Here is a 12,655-nt window from a genome sequence, read left to right as displayed (position 1 = left end):
CGTGTTTCTTGTGGGCGATACATGCGGGCGACTCGACGAAGACGACGAATGCTTTCTGGCTCTCGAGCTGTCGGCTGAAGTGGGGAGAGCTGCAGTTATCCTTTGTAAATATACTTTGTAAATAGTGTCCAGTTCTTAATCCTTCGTTCGCGTAACAATATCAACGAAATCATTCTTGTATTTTTTTTTCTTTTGACACGTTTAAGCTTTTCCACTCATACGCCGCTCAGTCATTTGCAATAAAGTATAAGCACCTGTTAATAGCTCTGAATACAGCAACCGTATTTTGTTCGCCACAAGGTAGGCATAGAAAATGGAAACATCACCACGCACGGTGATACGTTCATGTGTTTATGTTGACTGGACCGAGTGGAATAGCGATGCGGCTGTTGCACGTAATTCCGCTTATTCATGTAGATACAGTCGAAGCATAAAATAACCTTTATAACAGTGCAGGACGCCGATTGACAAGTGTAGGCACGCTAGCTGCTTGCTTTCTAAGAGCGCTTGCACTGTGTAACACTAGGAACGCCTTCGCATGATTGCGTGACAGTGCCCACAGAAGCAGTTCTGTAGAGAGAGAAAGAGAGAGAGAGAGAGTGTGTGTGTGTTTCCTTTCCTTTGCCTTTCTCTTTCTTTCTCTGTCTTATGGCCTCGTGTCGAGACTAAGCCGCAATGCTTTATTTTGAACATTTCTCTCTTTTTTTAATGAGGTATCCCTGCTAAGGCTTTCGCACTATATTAACATACTCAAGAATGGGCTTTATTATTTCTACTAGTTTCACGCAAGGTGGCGCTGTAGCTAGTTATCTTCTGAAACAAACTAGCGCTCTGAAAGCTTTCTTACATGTGTTATCAATACGAGTATCCCATTCCAATGACGTGCAAAGGTTACGCTTAAATATGTTGTTTTTTTTGCAGCTTGTGTTATATCGTTACCAATTTATGTATTGGTTAACTCGAAGATCGCCTGCTTGTAAGTTATGGTCAAACGTTTGTTCTCTTATATTTTTCCATTTACCCTTGTCAAACCAGCTGACAGTTTTGTTATTGTGCAATACACAAACCTTCGCAATAAAGAATTTAAAAAACTTGCTTACTCAACAAGGCTAGTCTGCAACATCTAAACAAGTGAACTTGATATATTTTGATCCTTCCTGCTTCCTCTGCCTTCCTCCACTTTCTCAATTACCTACTCCACTATCAAATAATACTAAACTACAATTTTACATGATTACGTGCACATGATTCTTGTTGTGTCAGTATGCTATGCGAGGATTAAAGCGCATACGCTGATGAAAAGCGCTGAAATGCATACTTAGGATATTCAGAAAGACTGAAGTGAAGTCAGCTGTATCTGAATAATACACGCGTTAGGTGATGGACCATAAGATTGCAGAGACGTTGCTGTAGTTCTTGCAGGACCCAGAGTTACAAGCCTTAATTTGATCATTTTTAATCACCGTAGGCCTTGTGGCTAATTCTCCCGAAATAAAAAAAGAAAACAAAAGATACTGCCCAGTAATTTCACGTTTCCTATACAGTTACCTGTCATTTTTACAAAACATTGTGTACACCACATAAATTCAATAACTGGAACTTATTGAGGAATTGAAATTCACGCGGAGAGTTTCATAGGGTTACATAGTTATATAGTTAAGACTACTAAATTCTTGTATGTGCATATTGCGGCATTACTTTCCTATGAGAACAAAGTTCTATGCAGCCATGGCCTTGATTAGTGTCAACGAGATTTTGCGCAGCAGAAACGCATTATAGTCTCTCAACCCCTACGGCGTATCTCTCTAACTTGACGTTGGGAATTCTACATAAGTTCTGATGTTGCATGACGCCTAGTAATGAATCAAGCACCTCGCTTGTACTTTACTTCAACAATGGTCAATATGGGGAACAGGGTTACAGTATGTGATTAAATTAAGCTATGCCTCTTTCTTATCTCATACACATTGCACAGCACAATCTTATTCCAGGAAGAACATGAGGTATTATTGCACACACAACAGAATTCTGAAGTTGACAGAGAACGATTTCGAAGCGAGCATAACGGAACCTCTGAGGGGCGGCACGAGATATGTGCTCTCGTCATGTGACAGAATTGATAGCATCCATGAACGTTGCCAAATTTGATGGCATTGAGCCTAGCTATCTCATTTCATGATTATCGCCCCTCTGAGCAAGAACAAAAGGCATTCAAGCACAAGATATATACACTGGCAGATCCTCGTTATTTCATAAAGCAAAAAAAAAAAAAAAAAGAATTGGCTGCACGAACGGTTTTCTTATTTTGCACTCTACAGTGGAGTATGTGTATGTTATCTAGGTTCGGGGAATTACACTATCTTTCTTTCGAGGAACGCTCTCGTAATACCTAGTCATTGGAATTTCCCCTAATGTCGCTTACATCGCTGGTCGCGCGATAGTATGTGATTAATCACTTTTGAGAATGATGTGTTCTTAAATTGCGAATAATTAGAAATTGCCCGAATAGTAAGCCAAGATCCGACGAAAAATAATGACTTCTATGGTCAATATATAAAACAATAGCTAGTAAGTGCTACGCTGGCAACATTTACAAACATCTCAAGGTTAATTAGGGCAACGATTGGCAGAACCATTGCTCTAAGGAAAGTGGTATATTACTGAAAGACCGGTGACTCGGCAAGTATTGTCTGACGTAGCTTTAGCCTTCAGGCTACTCGTATGGCGCAGTTCCAAACTCTATAAAAAGGGACAACTAACTGAGCAGCCACGCGGTGAAATTTTTTAACCACTATGCCGGATTTCCTAGTCAAGCCGCATCAAGAAGACGTTGAAAGCGGAATTATTGAATGCAATTAACTGATATGCATGGCAAGAGCGCAGAAATATTTGAACGTAATCTCTATCATAAGAACCCACTCAAAGGCCACCATTATGGCACGATTGCTTAATTCGAAGAGGGTACTCGACTCGTTCTGAAAAGGAGACTTTCAGGAGACATTCGCAAAGTGGCGCGAACGCCGGGAGCGCTGTATGATGGCGAAAGGGGGCTATTTCGAAGGGAGAGAGTTTAAACGCACATGAATACATCACTTTCTTCAAAGCAACGGCAGTCTAAACGTTTTTGATGCCTTCTCGCACATCAGCATGAGTAATGTGAGGAATAATAGCGTAACGTCAATTGAAATAGAAAGCATGAAATTTCAAGGCACGAACCATCTCACGGGCGTCTACAGCTTCCAACGCGCATTGAGCGAGCGTTTATTGCTCAATAGCACTATCAAAGCCAGCATGACCATAAATGGTCTACACTCGACAGGTTAGCCGTTTACGTAGTCACATAAATGTCAAAGCAGATGAATTAGCATAAATCGATTATTTGCTTAGCTTTACCTATTATGAGTTGTCCACAGTGGTTATCTTTTCCCTTGAAGCAAAGGAAGCTGTTATCTTGGAGTTACGTGCGTAACTAAACTGGAAAGTGTGCGCACTTCTTCCGTCTGGCAGAGCACGTTACGTTTGTCACACGCCCCAGCTAGCACGCAATTGAGTGAACAAATTAAACAGCGAGGACATAATGTGTTGCATTATTCCACTGTGATCAGTGCTTCTAATATTCTAGAACGGATCAGAATAGTCGTCGCTTCGTGCTATTTGAGCGTTTGGTTGTCTCGTCAAAAAAGCGAACTTTTGGACAGTTCGATTTAAATAGTTTAATTTCTATTTAGATAGAACAATTTAGATAGTTAAAAAGACATTTAAATACTGGTCAAAGCCAGGTCTGCAAGTCTAAGGACCTTGGGATATTGGAAAAAAAATCTCCGATAGCAACCAACGATGCAGCGAAATGGCTCGTAAAGCACTGAACAAATTTTCATGAGATGTATTCTAAAGCTGACGTCTCAGCATTGCGCAGCGCATCAGTATCAGTTCCGTCTCGTTCAGAAAGACGTCTCCAATGCATGAGACCGGCAGCCGAGACCGTGAACTGTTTGGTGTACCTCCCTCCAGACGCGGTAGCGAATTCGCGGTAAAAGCTGAAAGTTTTTTCCATTTTTTTATTTTATTTCTTTCACACTACTTTTAAGTGCTCTTCAATTCCACCGAGGAATATATCGTATCTCTAGCCGCTTTCATGGCCGCTTGCGTACAAGAGACTCCGAAACCACGATGTTAGAACCATTCAGAAATACTATGCCGTGCCACCTATCGAGATCATCAAAACCCGCAAACCGTGGATAATTCAAGCATGTTTTCAGGCATTTGAGATATACTAAACGGACTTAAACTGACTCTACCGACATGCCTCGCTCTGGTATTCTAGTGAGAGCTCCCCCCCCCCCACCCATAAAAAAAATTTAAGAATATTGCGGCGCTTAAGGAAGAGAAAAAGTGATGAGAAGGTCTGCAGTAGCACGCAAACAATAAGTAAAACAAATTTAACGACAACGGTTGCAAAGTTCACATACAGATTTTCATCAAGCAAAAAAAAACGTAGTTTGCGTCCAGTTTTTTTTCTACATCTGTAGTTATATTCGTTCCCGCGGGTTTCCGTTTGCATTCCTGTAGATCACGAGCAAGTATTCGAAACTGTGAAAGGTCGTCGGTACGCCTGTAGGCTTTGCCTGGCCGAGTTCACGGCCATCTGCACGTCCCAGGCAAGGGCCCTTGCAAGCAGCACAGCCCCGGCTGACTTGCGCAAAAACAAGTTCGTTCTCCAAGCGACAGAGAGTGGCTGACTCAAGACGGCACACAGTATTGGCTACGTTACCAACTTAACGACAAAGACTGGCTTTGATGCTACCGAAATAGAGGCTTGCCTGCCCGTGTCTCGAAAGAAATTTGGCGCCTAACATCTAATTCACAATCCTTGACCTCACCTCCTCATAGAAATTAAATTGTCTTGGGCTTGCCGCTCACGATCACTTTTATGAAATGAAAGTTCAAGGTGCAGTTCTTTCATAGCAAAGTCGTCACTTCAAGCTAGCACTGCAATTTGCAATTTTTGTTGGTTTCGTTTCGTTTCCCATCCGCCCTCAACAGCCAATTGGGAGTCTGCTGTTATTTAAGGCGGTGTGTTGGGTTGCTCTGAAACTTGCTTCTTTAGAGTCCAAACAGAGGTCTCCAAATAAAATTCCGACCGAAAACGTCTATGACTGCCGACGCTAATTCGGTTAGCCTTGAAACAATGTAGCCACACATAGTATTGCCACGGCCGAAACACGTTATGTATAAGGCGCGTGCTGCAACTGGGGCTCCTCTCTAGCGCTGCTCTCTCTCTCTTAACACGCTGCGCCATCTGGCGCAGCGTGTTAAGAGTGCAGTAATGCAGTAAAAGTGCAGTAATGGAGTGCGACTGAACATATGTTCAGACAAAATTGTCTGAATATATACGATGGTCTTTCGATCCATCCCAGTATAGGATACATATTGAATGATTTTTTTTGTGATTGCAGAGGGGCACATGACCCCTCGTGGCACATATCCAGTGACAACTTGGTGTCAAAGAGGATGCCTAAAGCACAGCGCAAAGATAGTGACGCATATACATATACTCAGTGAGCAAAGTTGGCGTCAAAGAAGAGCGGCAAATATCCAGTGTCGCATACCCAGTGACCGCAGTTGTCATTAGTGGGAAGAGGGAAGCACAGCAGCTTGATGTTCTACCCAGTGAACCAAGTTGACGTGAAAGAGGTTAGATGCGCACAGACAGACGAAGATTCCGAGATTTCGGTGTAATTCTCCAAGAAAACGTATCTCCTTAAAAATCGTTTTACCCCTTACTAAACTTGAACGACTAGTTTTTACGACCCCATTTTGAGGTCAGTTTTAGAACAAACGCTATATCGGCCATCTTCAATTAGACTGTTATTCTTTCTTTCTCTTAGTGCACTTGGCAGTGCAAGTGGTGTAAAGTGTGCTTTCTTCTACCCTTGTTAGAAAGCAATGATGAGTGCGCTTGCCTCTCATACCAGTTTTATAGTTTTATCTTGGTTTAATTTATTGTTACAAGCAATATGATATTTTCATCCAGAAAACTACCTTATGTCCTTTGTCATATCTTATTATCTTTCCCCGTTCATCGCCCAGCATAAAATGGCAGAAAATGAGCATGTCTATCAAGTGTAATCTCATTATTACGAATAAGATTTTGTCTGCATTTCATTCGGTGAAAATAGAAATTGGCAGAGACGTTGGCCTTTCACCATCCCGCCGCTAAGAATGCAATGTTTCTTGCTCCCTTGTTACACGACGAGTTGTAATTATTTTTCCTAATCAAGTGATTACATACGGTACAAAAGAACAAGGTTTTGTTTTTTATGTGGCAATTTGTGCTGCAGTTGCTGAAAATCCGTGCAGAAAAGCTCGTCACATTATTTTCCTTGCCAAAAGCCTGCTGCCAAACAGGATTATGAACCTGCGTGCCAGTGATAAGATTGCAAGCATTCTGCTGATTGAATACATCGAGACGTCTAGGTTGATCAAGTCCACAGCCCAGCTCAGGACCTTGATTGCTAAAAATAATCGCCTGTCGGCCAGGTTACGTGGTCAAGAGAGCTCTTACGTCTCTGGACGAGAGGACGGCGCTAGCGCAACTCAGCACGAGTCAGAGGAAGGCCCCGCCGTACCGATGAAGGAAAAGGAAGATATGATATTTATCTTAGCGTTGAAAATGAGAACGAGGAAAAAAGTGGCAACCATGATGACCAAGAAACGAGGAAATGGTCTAGCACGAAAGAGGGCAAGGAGGTAATGGTGGTGGTTAGCGGTCTTTAGCAGTGAGAAAGAGGTCGGTAATGGCGACGAACAATATTCGCACACAAGGTATTTTCATTTTGCATTTCGTTTTCATATTGTCTACAATGTAACCATGCAGAATAGCTGCAAATATATACAAAAACATACTGCTGCAATGCCTGCCATTGTGGGAGGCGTCTTTTGGAAGCACGAACGGTCATGTTATCTATGATTTCATAGCTCTGGGCCGGACACACCGCCATGGAATCCGAAAGGCATGCGTGCTACTCGAACCGCACGCAGCCGAGGTAAAGGCGAACTTGTGACAGATAACCATAATCCTTCTGGCACATTGTAGTGGGTTATTGAAACATTGAGAGCCGTTCGAGCTACTGACGATAAGACTAAAGTTACGCCCATGCGAAACGTTGCGGGCGACAACTGATAATGGAAAGCGAGAACAGAGGAACAAAGTAGAGTGGCTTGCTGGGCGAGTGAGTGCCGCTTTTACTGGTGCTCACGTTTTTTCACCCGATGGAACCATCGCAGCCCTAAGGGAAACGATGCCTGCTAACTTGTAGCTACTAATTTTTATATAGAAACAACTCATATCTTTATTATTTCAAGCAACTTCCACGACGTTTTCAAAGAATGTTTTCATCCACTGCTTCCAGGACACACCCTTCTTTATTCTTTACTATTCTTTACAATCAGTTGGTTCTTAGCCACACGCGTATTTCTGTAACAGAATAAGTCTTGATATGTTCAGTATGTTGTTGATATGTCATTGATATAGGTTCGGGCCATTATTTGAAAAGTTGTAGGCATTCAAGTTCTGTAGAGTAAACTTGTCTTTTGCTTTCCTTCGGAAAAGCTCTAGCAGGCATCTGTCTCTATGTTGTTTGCAATAAACAAATGAGACGTATCTCTACTTATTGTTGCACAAAACTTACAATAGCTGCTATATGGGAAATGTTCAATAGGGTCTGCACACGGTTTAAAGCTTTCACATGGCCTTTTTCATTATAAACAGAGTAATATCCAAGGCGCCATATTTTTTTTTTTATTATACAGTACACCAACCAGAACTATATTAAAAAGCATTCAGTACTGAAAGGAACTCCTTTACTTCAGGTTTCAATTACAAATCAGTTGTCAGGCAAGTAGGCGTACATCGCATATACTCGTGAGCAAAACTGGAGCTGACATATATAGTTGGAAACTTCGTGTACGGACATTCTTTGGAGTATTCGTGCCTATTCGTTCGTGCTCTTGTAGATAAAGAAAATCTGCAGTAGTGTATAAGTTTATTATTTTCATTTATTATTTTTATATCTTGGACTAGCGAGCTCATCGGTCATTGACAGGGTTCGTCTGAAGTTTGATGCTTCTTATCTATCAACTTATATCAACAGCCTACAGCAACAACACAGGTAACACGATTGAGCAGAAGCAATAAGGAACTGTGTTTTCGAAAAGTGTGGGAGATGTGAGACAATGAACTGGCTGCCTGTTTACTAGTCTCTCACCGCACCACACTTATCGTACAAACAAATACTGTGTATTAGCATCACCGCGCTTTTTTTACCTATACAGGTCGTGGTCATTTTTTTAATTAAGAAAAGAGTTTGGCACTTATTGACCTTACGATGTTCTCGCAGTAATTTGTACCGCTTTTTTTCTTCTCGTAGCTATCCTTTCTTTGCACTTATTGCAGGAGCTTTTTTTTTTGAAGTTCATAGCAAACATAGTTTGTTTAGGTGTATTATTTTACTTTGATCCCTGTCTACCAGCACACCTTCCATTGAGCCACCGTGGTTGCTTAATGGCTATGGTTCGCGGCGTCCATACTTTTGCGCGTAACCCGCTTTCACAAAGTAAAACGTCACTAATTTTTTTAGAGCGCAGCTCTTTGGCGCCCGTTCCTGCGTTTCGCGGCGCCGTGGTCCCTCGCCGTAAGCAAGGCCATCATCCGCGCGCTGCTCTAGCTGCGCGCGCTCCTGGTGCCAGCTCCCGTGCGCGGTGAGAGTCTTGGTGTCCCCTTGTCCTCCAAAGCCGGATCGCTTGTTCTCGCCTATCCTCTCGCCCCATTCCTCCGCGCAGCGCCGTTGCGGTGACTCTCGCCGCTACCGTCAACTCCGCCCTCACCGTGCCTGCTCCCACTGTCGCGGCAGGGCTGTGGTGCCGGCCGCGGGCGCTCCTTGCCGCCTCACGCGTGATCTACGGCTCTCCGCTCCTCCTCCGCGTCGCGTGGATTTACGGCTCTCAGTAGAGTCTCGCTTCCCCGTTAGCGGGGCGCGTTCTTCAGTGGCGTTTGTCGCCTGTGGCAGGGCTTGCGCCTGGCTGTCCTTCTCGCTCTTGCCCTATACCTCCCTTTACCTGGCGCAGTGCGGTTGCGGTGACTCGAAAGACAATTATAGCCTTTCGTCCCCTTACTTCTACTTCCACCCCAGCGTTGTGTGGCAGCATTGATGTACCCTTTGCCTGTCTGTGAGTGAATGAGTGTGTGACCTCTACTCAATACCCCTGTTCTCCACCCGTTTCCTAATCCCACTGCAGAAAAAACATTAAATAATCATTGCTAATCTACCACCACCCCCCTCTCCGCGGCGTTTACCCGCTGTAAGATGGAGCGATGGCGCGTCACCGGAGCGCCGGCTCGATAGCGGCGGATCGCGGTGTGTGCCGCTCAATCCGAAACGCAGAACCGCCTCCTTTCGACACTGCATGTTCTGTATGAGGCTGCCTCTTGTTGAAATAAGGCAGCAGCTGCGCTCAAAGATAGCATTACGAAAAAGCGTAATCGTCTGCCAATTTTTTCAACGTCCTGGAGTTCTTAATCATGCACCAAATTATTGGCACATGATTGTTCTTGCACTTCACCTCGGTCTATATGCAACCAAGTGGCTGGAAATTAAACCCAAGGCTTTGTGCTCAGCAACAAAGCTTCACTGTCTGTAAGCAGCCACGGCGGGCATTTCAGAATATATGTACACAATAGGCATTCAATGCTGCTAATTATTTTATTTAATTTTCAGACTCGTAGAATCTGCTTCGCCCAGCTACGAAGTATACATAGAACGCATTACCATACAGTGCACTAGCGCGCGCTCTTAAATGTCGAACTCGTCTTCGACTACCGTCACTCATTACGACAGCAGTTGAAAACTCGAAACTGAGTTTCGCGCCATATGCATATTGGCATTTAACCTTTATTTAGGGTGTGCATCTCGCCCTATTGGCCCTTTGCGTTGAAGTACATTCTTCATTGATAAGTGAGCGAAAACTTTATTCAAAATGTCCGGCGATTTGGGCGGGACGCGCTCCGCATGCTTTACACTCGTCGTATGAATACAGGTCGGGGTAGCAGTATATATATTTTTTTCTGCGATGTGTGTTATCGCTACTGTTTCGACGCGCTTAGTAAGTATCAATTGTGTGGCGCACAGGTAGCCGTTATGTGGAATATTGGCATCACAAATGCACTTTTACGTGTCTATAAGCACGATGTGGCATAGAAAGATAACCTTTTTTTCTTTACTGTAGAGAATTACAGAATTTAATGTAGAGAATGTACAGAATTCAGCCGCCGTATATGTAAGCACCGGCATGCTACCGTGCATAAGGAAGGGGATCGGAAACAGGAAGGCCCTAGGAGTAGAAGAGCGGGGAAGGAAAAGGTGCAAATTGATCATGGTGTATGTACCGATGAGAAAAGGGTGATCTTAGTGTTGTAAATAGGTAAGGGTTTGTCAATTTAGCCAATGCCTTCAAAGGAATGAAAGAAAATCGAAGTTTCCCTTTGCTTTGAAAACCAAGGCCTTAGTATGCTTCCCGGGTCTAGTGGCACTTGGATAGGAGAATTAGTTGTACTAAAGTAACATGCGCTCTCGTCTTTGTAACCTCTACATTCCTGTAAAGTATTTTCGAGAACTTCTAATACACCAAATTAGTCCCAATAATGGTCGGTGGATACTCCTGGCTGGCACATTCCTAGGCACTGGTGAATTCGGAGTTCTGGCGGGCATGATGAGACACTAGCTCAAGGGGAGAGGGAAGCTCACATGAAATTCATCATTTTAAAACATGGTCAAATAGCACGGAGCAAGCAATGTTGATGGAGCAATAGACTCCACAGGCGATTTCTTTCCGTGTGGGCATAAGCGTCTTATTTTGTAAATTGCATTTACCTAAAATAATCGAAATGTAGGTATTTGCTGCAGATAGAACGGCTTTTTTATTTCATAATATGCCGCGATGTCTAGGATTACACTGGAATAATGGTATAATGAAATTTATTTACCAGACAGCGTCATATAAACGGTAGAAGTGCAGCACAAGTTGCGTTTTAGAAGAGCTTATTTACCTTCTTTGCTTAAGCAAGGGAGCATTGTCAAGCTTCGCTGGCACTTGATATCATTGTTTATAAAAATGTTTTTCATAGAACCCTAATACAACGAAAACAGAAGTTATTGTCACTGTGCTTTATGCAACATTCGGAGCACATATATTCCTTTACGAAAGGTGTATCTCTTATAAAATTAACAGCGGGTAACAAAAGCCCCCATGATAACTAGCCTGAAACAGTCACCACAGATAAATTACTCGACTATATTGTACAAATGAGCCAGCCTCTGCGCTTGTCTTATCTAACAACAGGGCTGTTTGCGTATCGACCATTTTCTTTCTGTGCGCTCGGTTGTGCTGCTGTGTTGGCGAGGCTTGTTACGATTTCTTAAACAATGAAAGCAGGCATTATTTGCGTGAATAAATAAGCATTGCCCGAGCCATAAGCGCGCAGAAATTCCTCGCAGGTGCTCACTATATGTTAAATTGGCCAGTGACATTGCTGCTGAAAGAATATTAACAGCACACCACAGTATGCAAGAGGCGAAACTGAAGGTTCAAACGATCAAAAAATGTATTATCTTACCCGGAGATGTTCTCGGCATTCAGTCTCGTGTGAAGCGGCGGCTACATCTGTTTCAGGTGCGTTAGCGTCAAGCAATGAAAGCACGAGTCGACCCCCGCCACTCTTCTGATTCAAACGACGACGAAAAAAAGTGGGCGTGAAACTACACATATGACGAGAGCACAGCCAAAACTGGCTTGACTAGGGACTCGTCCTGGTTCCATTCGTGACCGCCGCTTTTTGTGGCTCGGTATTCTCAAGGATATAAAAATGTAATTCTTGGACGTCATTATTCTATATTCGATGAAAGATTGTGCCGCAGACATTTATAGGGCTCAAGGCATACGCAGCAGTGCATTCTTCTAAACGAAAGCTTCGAGTTTCTGGCGTAGAATGTGAAACACACTTTACGATTGTCGCGCCATCACCGGCAGGGACGCGAAAGTGGCCCCAGTATTGGGGGCCTGGTGCTACCACGAGCTAATGGGATAGTTTTGCGTGCCACGGATACACTGGGAGTGGTGGCGGCTGTGCGTGTATTAGGGAGGCCACAGCAGGAAAATCTTGCGCGAAGGAAGACAACGTCGTGAGCATCCCAAGTTTGTTTTTTCTCGACAAGGTAGCGTTCCAGCTGTGAGAACATACTGCTGCTGCTGTAAAAAAATATCGAACGCCGAATCAATCACGGAAGTCCGCTGGCGTTTCTTTTTAAAGTAGTCACGTTTGACTTACACGGTTAGATGGATATAGATATTTTTTTTCGTCAATCAAGAGAGCCAGACACACTGATCACCAAGCCTCGCTTTTGTAAGAGACGACAGATGCGGTGATACTTTATTTGGCAAAAAAGAGCATAAGCAGCTTCAGGTATAGTGAACGAAATCTTGGGGACGTTGGATTCTGGCGACTGCTGTAATTAGCTAATCCAACAAAAATTAATTTTGCAAGCGCTTCTATGGCTCCCAATCGCGTGTTTTTCCGACCAGCAGAAGAAGATTGAAAAAA

At 43.5% G+C, this 12,655-nt stretch overlaps 1 long non-coding RNA gene across 1 annotated transcript in view; it reads right to left on the bottom strand.

Annotated features, from left to right (window-relative positions):
- Positions 1-11,806, bottom strand: part of LOC129385146 (uncharacterized) — a 254,529-nt gene extending 242,723 nt beyond the window's left edge. Inside the window, exon 1 of the long non-coding RNA XR_008612731.2 lies at positions 11,672-11,806. This is a non-coding gene — a long non-coding RNA (uncharacterized lncRNA). The remainder of the gene's footprint in view (positions 1-11,671) is intronic.
- Between the last annotated feature and the right edge of the window lie 849 nt (positions 11,807-12,655).

This window comes from Dermacentor andersoni, chromosome 5 (assembly GCF_023375885.2).
Source record: "Dermacentor andersoni chromosome 5, qqDerAnde1_hic_scaffold, whole genome shotgun sequence".
NCBI classification, from domain to species: Eukaryota; Metazoa; Arthropoda; class Arachnida; order Ixodida; family Ixodidae; genus Dermacentor; species Dermacentor andersoni.
The sequence above is the reverse complement of the archived record's forward strand: the minus strand, read 5'-3'. Positions and strand labels throughout refer to the sequence as shown.